Consider the following 12,815-nt stretch of genomic DNA (forward strand, 5'->3'; position numbering starts at 1 on the left):
AGGAAGTCACAAAGAAAAAGGCACTGGATGTAAACATATTCCCATTTCAACTTTTTGTGCTTCAAACACCTGTGCGCGCTGGACAGAGAAGTCATGTGGCCTCAGGGACATCTGAGGAGGGGGCAGAAAATCTGAGGAATCCAAGGTGAGAGAGGTCAAGAGTGGAGTGGACAGGGCAACTGCCTGTGCCCCCTCCCGCCCCAGGCCTGTGAGGTCAGGGTGGAGACCCCGAGCCCATCCAGCTGAGTCAGGGAGGGGCCACCTGTCCCTGCAGCGCCATGATCCTTGGCCAAGGCAAGCAATTCAGCACAGAGAAAATCAGACACTCAAAAATTAAAGGGGTAGATTATAACTCAGCTAAAATACCCAAGAGTTGAAAATATTAAAGGACATCTAGGATTCAGTGAAAGAGGAACATGTAAAAGTGAAAAAATGAGGGGCTGGCCCGGTGGTGTGGTGGTTAAGTTTGCACACTCCACTTTGGTGGCCCAGATTCGTGGGTTCGGATCCCAGGAGCGGACCTACACACTGCTCATCAAGCCATGCTGTGGCTGCATCCCACATACAAAATAGAGGAAGATGGGCACAGATGTTAGCTCAGCAATAATCTTCATCAAGCAAAAAGAGGAAGACTAGCAACAGATGTTAGCACAGGGCCAATTTTCCTCACCAAAAAAAAAAAAAGTGAAATAATGAATAAAGTAATTGAATAGCTGGCAAAAGAAAAGCCAACTTAAAAGAAAAAACTCAGAATGATAAGGTGTGCTAGATAGAACAATATACGTATGTCTAAAGTCAAGACATCAAAACCATTTCCAGGAATGTTTTTTAAAATTAAAAAACAAGAAGAAGCAAGCAAAGAGTGTGAACTCATATAGGGACATTTGGTTTGAAGTCCTGGGGTGGGCACAGGGCTGGGCCTCAGCTTTTGCACAGAGCACCTGTCTTCCCCACATTCCTCGGCCAGCAGAGGGCCAGGCGCAGCTCGCCGGAGCTGCAGGAAAACCAGCGGCCTGCAGAGACCCCAGGCCCCATGCCTGGCTCTTGTGCGTGCTTCAGACGGAGCTTGCAGAGTGCCTGGTGGTGTTGGAATCTCCTGTCTGTTGGCCTTGCTCCCCCATCTAGGGGCTGGGCTGGCAAGCGCTGACACCCAGGCAGACAGGGTCTGCTTTGTCCGTGAGCCCAGGCTCTGTCCTCACGACCCTTCTGGGCCTCCTCAGATTCCACGGGCCTCCCTTTGGGCCATCAATGGTGCTGACAGTCACTGGGCAGGAAAGGCCACAGCACCCTGCAGAGGGGTGGCCTGTGAATCCCCGGGCTCCGGCTGGGCCTGGGAGCTCTCCGGCTCCTCCTCTGCCTCCGTGGGAAGTTTTGTTTCTCTTTTTGGTCATTTACTTTTTAACTGTTTAACTTACTTTTTGAATACGTACATGCACGTTGCACACAATTACAAAAGAGAATATGGTAAAGAAAAGTCCCTCTTCCTCCCCTGCTACCAGCCACCACGTTCCCATCTGAGGAGGCCACCACTGCCACCTGTCCCCACGGATGCTTTCTGAGATAATCTATGAGTATGCAGGCACAAGTGGAGCTATCGCTCTCTTTTTATCTTTCACACAAATTGAAGCACGCTAGGCTTGCCGCATGTTGCTTTTTCACTTAAAAGTGAACCTGAGAAATCGTTCCACGTCGGTCTGTGTGGAGTTGCCACATTCCATTTGAAGCTGCTCGATGTTCTATTCCAGGCACGAACTCTGTTGTACACAACCAGCCCCCGCTGATGGACGTGCCACATCAATCGTTGTTGATGGAACATCACCCCCGCCCCCTTTTATGTCTCCCCTGAATTTCCAGAATCCCTTTCTCATATGTTCTAGGCTGAATTCTGCCCTTGAGAGACAGCCTCCCCCGATTTAGAAGGCTGAAGGATGTAGGAGTCATTGCTCTCCAGCAGCAGCTAATGGGCAGGCAGGGAAAATCATTGCTGGCGTCTTTCCTTGGTTTCTGGGGTCCCCCACCAGATGCCCACTTCAGTGCAATGGGCCATTCTTGGTCCTTTGGTCTGCTCTTCCAATTCTGAACCACACAGGCTCAGTCAACACGGAGCAGGCTGGGCAGGATGGGGCTCAGGAGCTTCACACCGTTGCCAGCAGGGGGAGCCAAAGGGCAGGAGGCTGTGAAGGTGGCCCCCCCTCCTCCTCCTGCGAGTGATGAGTCAGGAGTCTGGTCTACCTGTAGATGCTGGAGAAAGCCACTGTCTGCTCCACGCGCCTGAGAACCAGCGGGGTCTGCAGAGGGGGTGCTTGGTGGTTGATGGGAGAGCAGCCTATGTGACTTCCCAACCACGACCCCGGCCCTGGGCCCAGAAAAAGCCTCAGCATTTCCCCTGTTGCCTGTTCCCAGGCTGGGGGAGGCTTGCGGGGTCACTTACAAAGAGGAATGTGCAGTCAGAATCAGGGTGAGCACCCAGCCTGAGGGCCACAGGGCTGAGGTCAGGAGCTGTGCACTAAGGAATTTGGCCTCCCCCTGTGAGAGATCTGGCCTTGGTCCCTTTGTCCTGGCTCCTGGGAGGTAGCTTGCAAGCTCTTAGAATTTCCCGAGTGACAGGAGTGTCTTTGTTATCCATGGTGGGCCCTGGACCACTCCTGATAGTTTGTCCTAACAGAGTGACTCACGGTGGGCCACTCGGGCCATGAGATACTGGCTTGACCTCCAGGGAGGCGGGTGGGCTGGAGTCCGAGTTCAACCCCACGGGCAATGATTAATCAGCCATGCCGCACAATGAAACCCCAACACCCAGTCGGACTCCAAAGCTCGGTGAACTTCCCTGGTTGTCAGTACTCTGTGCCACTGTCGCACATCGTGGCCAGGAGGAGGTAACGCCACCCACGGCTGCACGCGGAGAGGGTGAGCAGTGCTCCGCGTTTGGACACCCCGGACTCCACACGATGCCTCTCTTCCTTTGGCTGGTTCGAATTTGCATCCTTTCCCTGTAATCAATGTGACTGCGAGTAGAATAGTTTTCAGGGGGTTCTGTGAGTCACTCCAGCAAATCATCAAACCTGAGGGTGGTCGCGAGGGCCCCCCAATTTGTGACCAGCTGGTCTAAAGTAAAGGGGGTCCTGGGGACCCCTGAACTTGCAGCCGGTGCCTGAAGCGAGGGCAGTCCTGTGAGCACCGGTCCGTCAAACTGTACAGGTGGCTAAATTCACCGCAGCTGGTGTCAGGGGTCTGGGGAACCTTGGCAGTCTGAGGGCCGTCCCCCTACCTTCACAGTTTGGCTGATTCCCAGGCAGGCACAGAACCCGTCCCCAGTTCTGTTCGTATATTCCCTGGTGGGGTCTGCTATGACCCGACATGCTCCATGACCTTCTCCATGGCCAGGACTCTGCCCCTAGACTCACAAGCGCCGTGGCCTTGGAGCACTTAAAAAGAGGGCTGGAATCCTCCCTGTCTGGTCTTTACTTTGCCTCACCCAGTGATGCTTGACACAGAGGACGCGACTGAGAGAAAGGCTAGGAGGCCCATGAGCCCCTTGAAGTTGCCTGCAAGGTTCCATGTATATGGATTTGTGGATTTTTCTAGAGAGAGTCCTTGGTTGTCCTCACACTCTCAAAGCAACACTGTAGCTGCCAAGACATGAAGCGCACCCAGATCCTTCTGAGATTTCCCCAGACTCACCGGCAGACGCCAAGATGTTGACAAGGCACCAAAAGGCTCCAAAAAGGAGATCAGATCATGGAGGAGGTCCCTGAAGACAAATAGGTCCACTTCAGGACGGGGGAGTCATATCTAAAGGTTTCCATCTAATAATTCCCAAGCCACGTGTCATGGGACATGCGTCCTTGTGGTGTTGGAAAGGGAGTGTGAAAATGTGCTCTGATGCAGTGGGGAAGGACGGGTTGGTCCCCAGAATTTCCCCAGCCGTGAGCCTGAGGTGGGAATCAGGGGTTCTGGAAAAAATGTGCAAATCCCCCACCTCACCCCAGGGATTGGGGCCAGATCACTCAGGGATGGAACACCACAAAGCCGGGGCCAGAAGCAGGGCCACCTCCTCACCCAGCGCAGTGGAGATGTTGAGGCAAAGGGTCTGGCCAAGCTGGAATGTGAGAGTGGGTAAGGTAAGATGGGGTCAGGTCAGCCTGGGAGAAACACTGTGCTGGTCAAGTTACCCTGCAGAGCTCAGTTCTCATGGACCAAATGGAAACAATAAGACCTCCAGCAGAGGGCGATACTGTGGCGTCAGTGCTTAAGGAAGTGCCAACGACTGGAGGTAAAACGTGAGCCCAGTCAAGAAGGACCAAGGCCCAGCCCCGTGGCCTGAGGATGATGACAGGAGCAAGTCCTCATGTCCCCAGGACCTGAAGCTGAAGGGCAGTTGGCGCGGTGGCTGGGACAGGACGGTGTGATTCTGTCATTGGGATTATCAGCCCAGCTTTGTAATGAACCTGGCCGGGCAGACCAATCTCATTTTCTGGAATGGTGTAGTGGGTCTGTGTGTGTGAATGGACAGCCAGAGGATCCTCCCAGATCCAGTAAACCAGGGCTCATTGGTTAATTTAACAAAAAGACAAAAGGCGAGTTTGTCCAGACAGGAGGAGGTTTAAAACCACGGGTAGAACAATAGATGGGGAGAACTGAAGGAGAGTCTGACCCTTGGTGACACCAGCCGTGTCTTCTGGGGCTCAGCACAAGGAGGGACCTCGGAGCTACGGGGGCCAAACTCCTCTCCTTGCAGACGGCCACTCCTCCTCAACACCTGTAAGCAACCGTTGTTCTTCCGGATGGAGCAGCCTCGGGGACGTATCAGGCCACCACCCTCGTTAGTGCCCTCGGCTGGCAGCAGAGCACACAGCCCCGCTCCAGCCTCCTCCCGCACTGGGGCCTCACTGGCTTCTTTCAGTCTGTGGGAGCCTTGCTGCTTCCAGCCGCCGCCTGACGGCCACAGTGGCAGCGGTGTTTCATCATGATCCTCTGCCAGTCTTCAGATGCGGCCTTAACCTGGGGTCCACGAATTCAGGGGGTCGTAGGATAAAACCTACATCTTCATTTTCACCAACCCTTAAGTTTCCTCTGACTGTAAATGTAGGCAACAAACCACAGTGATATTAGCCGTTCTGTGACTTTGACACACTGTCAGCCAGAGTTTTGGCCAGAGAAACACAACCAGCAGGAGATACAGTCAATTCTCCTTATCTGAGGTCATTATGGTCCCTCAAATTGCCGCCAACACTGGATCGTGCCTACGAAGCATTGCTCCTCAGAGAAATACAGGGCTGGGTTCTCACAAGACTCTGGCCACAATTTCATCCACCAATCAATATATGTAAGCTTGTGTTATGTGTGTTTCTGTTTAAAGACTCCTGATTTAATATATATATTGACTCATTAACACTGAACTCTCCCTAACAGCACTGTGACTCAGGCCTGAACGAAGCTTACCTAACTCACGCATTTTCTCCGGAAGGCACATCACAGCCTCCTTGCACTTGGGCGCACTAGACAGCACTTCAGCATTATGCTTGGGGGCCATTTTGAACAGTGAAATCACCAACAAAGAGGACAAAAATGCTAAGACCATTGCACTAAATAGACTGCAAAAGAAGGTTACTTGTTTACAGTGTGAGCTGAAGCAAGGAAGCGGAGTGTCACCTTGTGTGACCCCAGCTAGGAATGTACACGTTGGATGACTCAAATTCTTTGCCACTCTGCCCGTGTCCTGAATGACCATGAAAGCCATGACCACGACGACTGATTTGGGGGTTACAAAAACATTTTAGCAAGTAGTTGAATTTGCAAATACAAAAATCCACGAATAATGAGGATCGGCTGTATATATCAAGAGGTTTATTGTAAAAAGTTGGCTTTCGTGATTGTGGGGCTGGCAAGTCCAAAATGCGTGGGGCAGACAGCCAGGAAGCGCAGGCTGGAACTCTCTGACAGGAGCTGAAATACACAGGCAAAGCTTCTTCTTTCTGGAATCCTCTGCTCTGCTCTTATATCCTTCAACTGTTTGAATCAGACCCACCCAGATTGTCTAGGACAATCTCCTTTACTTAAAATCAACTCCCTATGGACTTTCACGACATCTGCAAAACACCTTCTCAGCCACACGTAGGTCAGTGTTTTACCGAAGCACCTGTCACCTCACCACGTTGACACATCAAAAGACCTTCACAGTCACCGAAAGAAATCCCGTTACAGTTGTAATATTGAAGGAAAGGATGATAAAGACTGTTATCCAGTTTCACTTTGAATAATGAACACGACAGACACAAAAGCCGCAGTGTTTTTTGTGCTGAAAAATTCTTGGGAATGGAAGAATGAAACCAGCAAAACTAAAAGGACATGGCACGTCTGTCCCTGCTGAAAATGCAACTAAAGATGCAGGGGTTTGTGTAAGGAAAGCTCAACTCAAAAAGGCTGGAACACGTCCAACCTTTGGCTTTGCTTTTTCACAATAAGCTTTTATGGAAGCATCCTCTAAAACCGCTTACCAGAGAGCCGAAGAAAAACCTCTCACGCTGTCAGGGAGACAGGAGAGAGCGCAAGGCCTGTGCACAGAAATTACCGAGCTACTTGTCAGATTGGATCAGAAGAAAACATTGGGAGCAGTTCCTTTGTCAAATGGGGTGATGTGTTCTAGAACAGAAGACATTTCTTTTAACATTTTGAAACAGGTGGTTGAAGAAACAGCAGCCTTGCATTCTCCTCGAGCGTGGACCCCTCTCCACGTAGGCACCCATGGGCATGCCGGCGCTGTAGAAGGATTCCTACTTTGTGAGTCGCCTTTGTAAACTACAAAGGGTGTTACGACATTTTGGAAGTGGTAAAAAGTTTTTTTGCCAAATAAAAGTTTGCCTGGAAAGAAAAGCTTCATTCTCTGACCAGATGGACCTCCTGCAAAGCTGACTTTGCAACCTTAGGGATAAAGAAAGCTTCCCATGTCGTCATCACTCGATGCTTTTTACACAGATGTGCACGGGGAATAAGGATTTCTCCAAAATCTCTGAAAGACGTTTTGTCAGCATTTCTAAAAGTCACAACAGTGACTTTCAAATGCAATGATTGAGAGACCTGCTTCTGATAAAGTTAATGACTTACATATTTTTTAAGTTAATGTACAATTTACATTCAATAAAACACAAATCATATGTACAGTTTTATGAGTTTTGACAATTGCATACATCTGTAATCACCACCCCAATTAAGATATAGACTATTTCCATCCCCCCAGAAATTTCCTTGAGCACCTTTCCATTCTGTTCCACTCCACCCTCAAGAGGCAACCACTGAAGTGATTTTCTTTTTTTTTTCTTTTTTTTTTGGAGGAAGATTAGCCCTGAGCTAACATCTGCCGCAAATCCTCCTCTTTTTGCTCAGGAAGACTGGCCCTGAGCTAACATCCATGCCCATCTTCCTCTGCTTTATATGTGGGATGCCTGCCACAGCATGGCGTGCCAAGCGGTGCCATGTCCACACCCAGGATCCGAACCAGCGAACCCTGGGCCGCCGAAGCGGAACGTGCGAACTTAACCACTGCCCCACCAGGTCAGCCCCTGTTGTGATTTCTGTGATGAGGGATTAGTGCTGCTTGCTAATTCTGCCTTCTGTCAGTCTATGTAATACTTTGCAGTCGTCCATGCTGTTGCGTAAACAGGCGGTTTGTTCCTTCTTATTGCTGAGTAGCTTCATCGCGTTAATAGGCCACAGCCTCTTCATCCGTTCTCCTCTGCATGGACATTGGAGTTGTTTCCAGGTTTTGGCAACTACGAAAAAAGCTGCCATAAACATTTTTATACACATCTTTTTGTGGACATATTATGTTTTAATTTCTCTTGAGTAAACACTTAGGAGCGGAATTGACAAGTTAGAGGGTAGGTCCATGTTTACCTTTACGCTATTATAAACTGTCAGAGTAGATGTATGTTTAACTTTATAACAAACGGTCAAACACTGATTTAAATGGCTGCTATCACTCTTACATTCTACCAGCAATACATGAGTTCCAGCTGCTCTATATCCTTGACAGCCGTTGGCGTTGTCAGTGGTTTTAATTTCAGCCATGCTTGTGGGTATATAGTAGTATCTCAGTGTAGTTTTGTTTTTGTTTTTTTAAAGATTTTATTTTTCCTTTTTCTCCCAAAGCCCCCTGGTACATAGTTGTATATTCTAAGTTGTGGGTCCTTCTAGCTGTGGCATGTGGGATGCCGCCTCAGCATGGCTTGACGAGCAGTGCTATGTCCACGCCCAGGATTTGAACCAGTGAAACCCCGGGCTGCTGAAGCGGAGCACGAACTTAACCACTCGGCCACAGGGCCGGCCCCTCAGTGTAGTTTTAAATTGTATTTCTCTGACGACCAGTGATGTTGAGCATCTTTTCCCTGTCCAGATACCTTCTTTTATAAAGCGTCTGTTCGAGATTTTAGTCTTTTTATCGGGTTGTCTTTTTATTATGGATTGTAATCCTTTATATATTATAGGCACAAACCTTTTATCAGAAAGGATTTAAATATTTAAATGTTACATATTGTAAATATTTTTTCCCAACCCTTGGCTTGCCTTGTCTTCTTCTTAACAATGTCTTCTGATGAGCAGACGTTTTAATTTTGGTGAAGTCCAGTTTATCATTTTTTTCCATTTATAGTTAACGCCTTTTATGTCCTAAGAAATCTTTCCCTGCCCTTAACCTTAAGTCATGGAGCCAGTCTCCTTTCTTTTCTTCCAGAAGCTTTATAGTTTTAGGTTCTGTATTTAGGTCTGTGGTCCATCTCGAATTAATTTTTGTACATAATGGGAATTAAAAATCGAGGTTCCAGGGCTGGCCTGGTGGTGCAGTGGTTGAGTTCACATGCTCCACTCTGGCAGCCCAGGGTTCTCGGGTTCAGATCTCGGGTTCAGACCTACACAGTGCTCATCGAGCCATGCTGTGGCTGCATCCCACATACAAAATGGAGGAAGCTTGACACAGATGTTAACTCAGTGGCAATCTTCCTCAAGCAAAAAGAGGAAGATTGGCAACAGATGTTAGCTCAGGGCCAATCTTCCTCACACATACAAAAAAAGTTGAAGTTCATTGTTTTTTCATATGAATATCTAGTTTTCTAAGCACTACTTGTTGAGAAGACTATCTTTTCCCCCATTGCATGCCTTGGTACCTTTATCAAAAATGCTCTGCTTTGGCAGCCCAGGATTTTGCCGGTTTGGATCCTGAGTGTGGACATGGCACTGCTCGTCAAGCCATGCTGAGGTGGCGTCCCACATGCCATGACTAGAAACACCCACAACTAAAAATACACAACTATGTACCGGGGGACTTTAGGCGAAAAAGGAAAAATAAAATCTTAAAAAAAAAATCAATTAACTGTATATATGATGAAATATTTCTGGACTCTCTAGTCTGTTTCATCGATCTATATATTTATCCTTACGATAATAACACACTGCCTTGATTACTGTAGCTCTATGATAAATCTTGAAATCATTTAGTATAAGTTCTCTAGCTTTATTTCTTTTTCAAGATTGTTTTGGCTATTGTAGTCCTCTGCATTTCCATATAAATTTTAAGATCATCTTGTCAATTTCTATTAAAAAGTTTGCTAAAATTGATTGGGTTGAATCTACAAATAAATTTGGAGAGAATTGACATCTTAATAATATTGTTTTCCAATCTACAAATGTGGTGTCTCTCTCCAGTTATTCAGGTAATTTTTTTCCACAGTGTCTTGCTCATCTTCTATTAAATTTACTTTTAGGGGCCAGCCTGGTGGCTCAGTGGTTAAGTTCACATGTTCCGCTTCTAAGCAGCCCGAGGTTTGCCAGTTCAGATCCCGGGTGTGGACATGGCACCACTTGGCAAACACCATGCTGTAGTGGGCATCCCACATATAAAGTGGAGGAAGATGGGCACGGATGTTAGCTCAGGGCCAGTCTTCCTCAGCAAAAAGAGGAGGATTGGCAGTAGTTAGCTCAGGGCTAATCTTCCTCAAAAAAAAAAATTTTATTTCTAAGTATTTTTGGGTTTTTTAATGCAATTATAAATACTAATTTTAAAAAACTTTACTTTCCAATTACTTGCTGCTCTGTATATAAAGACAATTGATTTTTATATATTGATCTCATATCCTTCTAACCTTTATAATTTTGCTTATTAGTGATGGTTATTTTGGTAAATTCCTTATGACTTTGCTACATAGACAATAATATCATACACGAATAAAGAGTTTTAGTTTTTCCTTCCCAACCTTTGTGCTTTTTTCTTTGTTTTCTTTGCCTTATTGCTCTGGACTTGCAACACAATGTTAAGTAGACATAGTGAGAGCAGACATCCTTGCCTTGTTCATCGTCTTAGGGGGAAACGACATTTCATCGTGAAGGATGATGTCAGCTGTCGGTTTTTTGTAGACATTCTCCATCAGTTTGCAAAAGTTTGTTGAGTTTTGTTTACTAGGAATGTTGATTGCTGAATCGTGACAAATGCTTTTTCTGCTTCTGTTTGGACTGTTGTGTTTTCTCCTTAATTCTATTACGTGAATTACATTGATTTTCAAAGCTTAATCAACTTTGAATTGAGAATACACCCCACTTGGTCATGATGTATCGTCATTTCTATATATTTCTATATTTCATTTGCTAATATTTTAAAACAATTTTTATGCTTATGTTCATGAAGACTATTGGTCTTTTTTTCCCTTATAAGGTGCTTGTCCTATTTTGGTATCAGCACACATAAAATGGATTGGAAAGTGTTTCCTCTTCCTCTATGTTCTGAAATAGTTTGTGTTAGATTGGTGTTATTTCTTCCTTAAATACGTGATAATATTCACTCATAAAGCCATTTGGGTCTGGATTTTTCTGTGGGAAGGTTTTAAATGATAAGTTTGATATCTGCAGTAGATATAAAGCTAGTTATTCAGATTTTCCATTTCTTCTTGTTTTAGTTTTGGAAAGTCGTGTTTTCAAAGAATCTGCTCATTTTGTCTAAGTTGTTAAGCTTACTGGTATAGAGCTGTTCACAATATTCCCTCATTACATTTAATACATGTAGATTCTGTAGTGATGTTTCCTCTTTCATTCCTGATATTGGCTATTTGTGTTTTCACTTTTTTCTTATCAGTCTTGTTATCTATTGTACTAATCTTTTTTTTTTTTTGAGGAAGACTGGCCCTGAGCTAACATCCATGCCCATCTTCCTCTACTTTATATGTGGGACGCCTGCCACAGCATGGCTTGATAAGCAGTGCGTAGGTCCACACCCGGGATCCGAACCAGCAATCGCTGGGCCGCAAAGCAGAGCACGTGAACTTAACCAGTGTGCCACGGGGCCGGCTCCTCTCCTTCATTTTTAAAGACTACTTTGTAAATAGAAGTCTAGACTGATGTTTTTCTTTTAGCACTTTAAAGGTGTCATCCATTGTCTTATTTTTCCTAATGAGAATTTAGTCATCATTCTTATAGATGTTCCTTTGCATGTAATGGGTCTTTTTTGTGTGGCTGTTTCAACGTTTTTATCTTTTCAACAATTCAGTTATGACGTGCTGAGGAGTGGCTTTCTTCTTGGGTCTGCGGGTCATTTTATGTCAAATTTAGAAATTTTTCAGCCATTATCTTTCAAAGACTTTTTCTGCCCCACGCCTTCTCTCTTCTCCCTCTTGGACTCGATTACACACACATCAGACAATTTGCTATTGTCACTGAGGATCTGGTCATTTTTACCCCAAACATTTTTCTCTTTGACCTTCAGTTTGGATAACATAAAGGAGGAAAAAAATCTTTTTCCTCCACCCTTGTAAGTTCTTGGCTGGAGCCCCTGTAACAAAAGACAGACTAGCAAGAGAAAAACAAATGTATTTAATGTAAGTTTTACGTAACACGGGAAGTCTTCCTAAGGAAATGTAGACCTGAACTCAGTTAAATCTGAGTGTCTTTATGTTAGTGGAGAGTTGTGGAAAAATGTGCTGGATCCAAAAAAGGGTATGAGCTGAGTAGTAAACTAGGGAAAACAGCAAGGTATGTTCCTTCACACGCCCTCTTGGGGTCCCTGTCTTCGGAGAGGCTGTCCCTTTCCTCCGCGTGCAGGGAGGGCACCTCTCACACGCAGGGTCTCTGACTTGCTTCGGGGGAAGCTCGGAAAGTTTTTCCTGCACCTGCCATTGCTCGAAGTCCTTCAGCTTGAAATAGTCAATAGACCACGATGTCATATTTGGGGGCAGCGTGTCCTGAACTCTGTCAATAGTTTCTATTGATCTAGTTTACCGATCCTTTCTCCTGCTGTTAAGCCCTCCTAGTTGCTGTTTTTCAGTGACAGGGATTTCCATTTGGTTCTTTTCTTAGAGTTTCCATACCTTTCTAGAAATTCTCCATTTCTTCATTCAATATGTTCATCTCTTCCTGCAGATTCTTTAACATATTTATGATTAAAGTCCTTGCCTAGAAATTTCAAGTTGTTTTTTTGTTTGTAGACATTTTCAGACTTCATTTGTTGCTTACTGGACATTGTATATTACACTGCAGAGTCTGGATTCTGTTGTCCTCTTCTGAACACTGGTGAATTTTGTTCTCATAGGCGATCAAATTCCTGACAGATTGCTTTATGTGGGGGCCGTTTCAGGCTTTCGCTATGTTGGTTGAGTCTCTTGGTTCTTGCCTGTTGCTCTTAGCCCTGGTGCTTAGTCCTTAGGCCTGGAATGTGGCTGCTAGAGCGTCAGAGAAATGCTTGAAGTGTTCATCAAACCCCTCTAACTGGGCCGAACTTGAACTCCAAACTCTCTCCAGCACCAGGCAGCTGCTGGAACCTGCAACCAGCTCCCTCTTCC

Source organism: Equus przewalskii, chromosome 5, assembly GCF_037783145.1.
Source record: "Equus przewalskii isolate Varuska chromosome 5, EquPr2, whole genome shotgun sequence".
Taxonomy (NCBI): domain Eukaryota; kingdom Metazoa; phylum Chordata; class Mammalia; order Perissodactyla; family Equidae; genus Equus; species Equus przewalskii.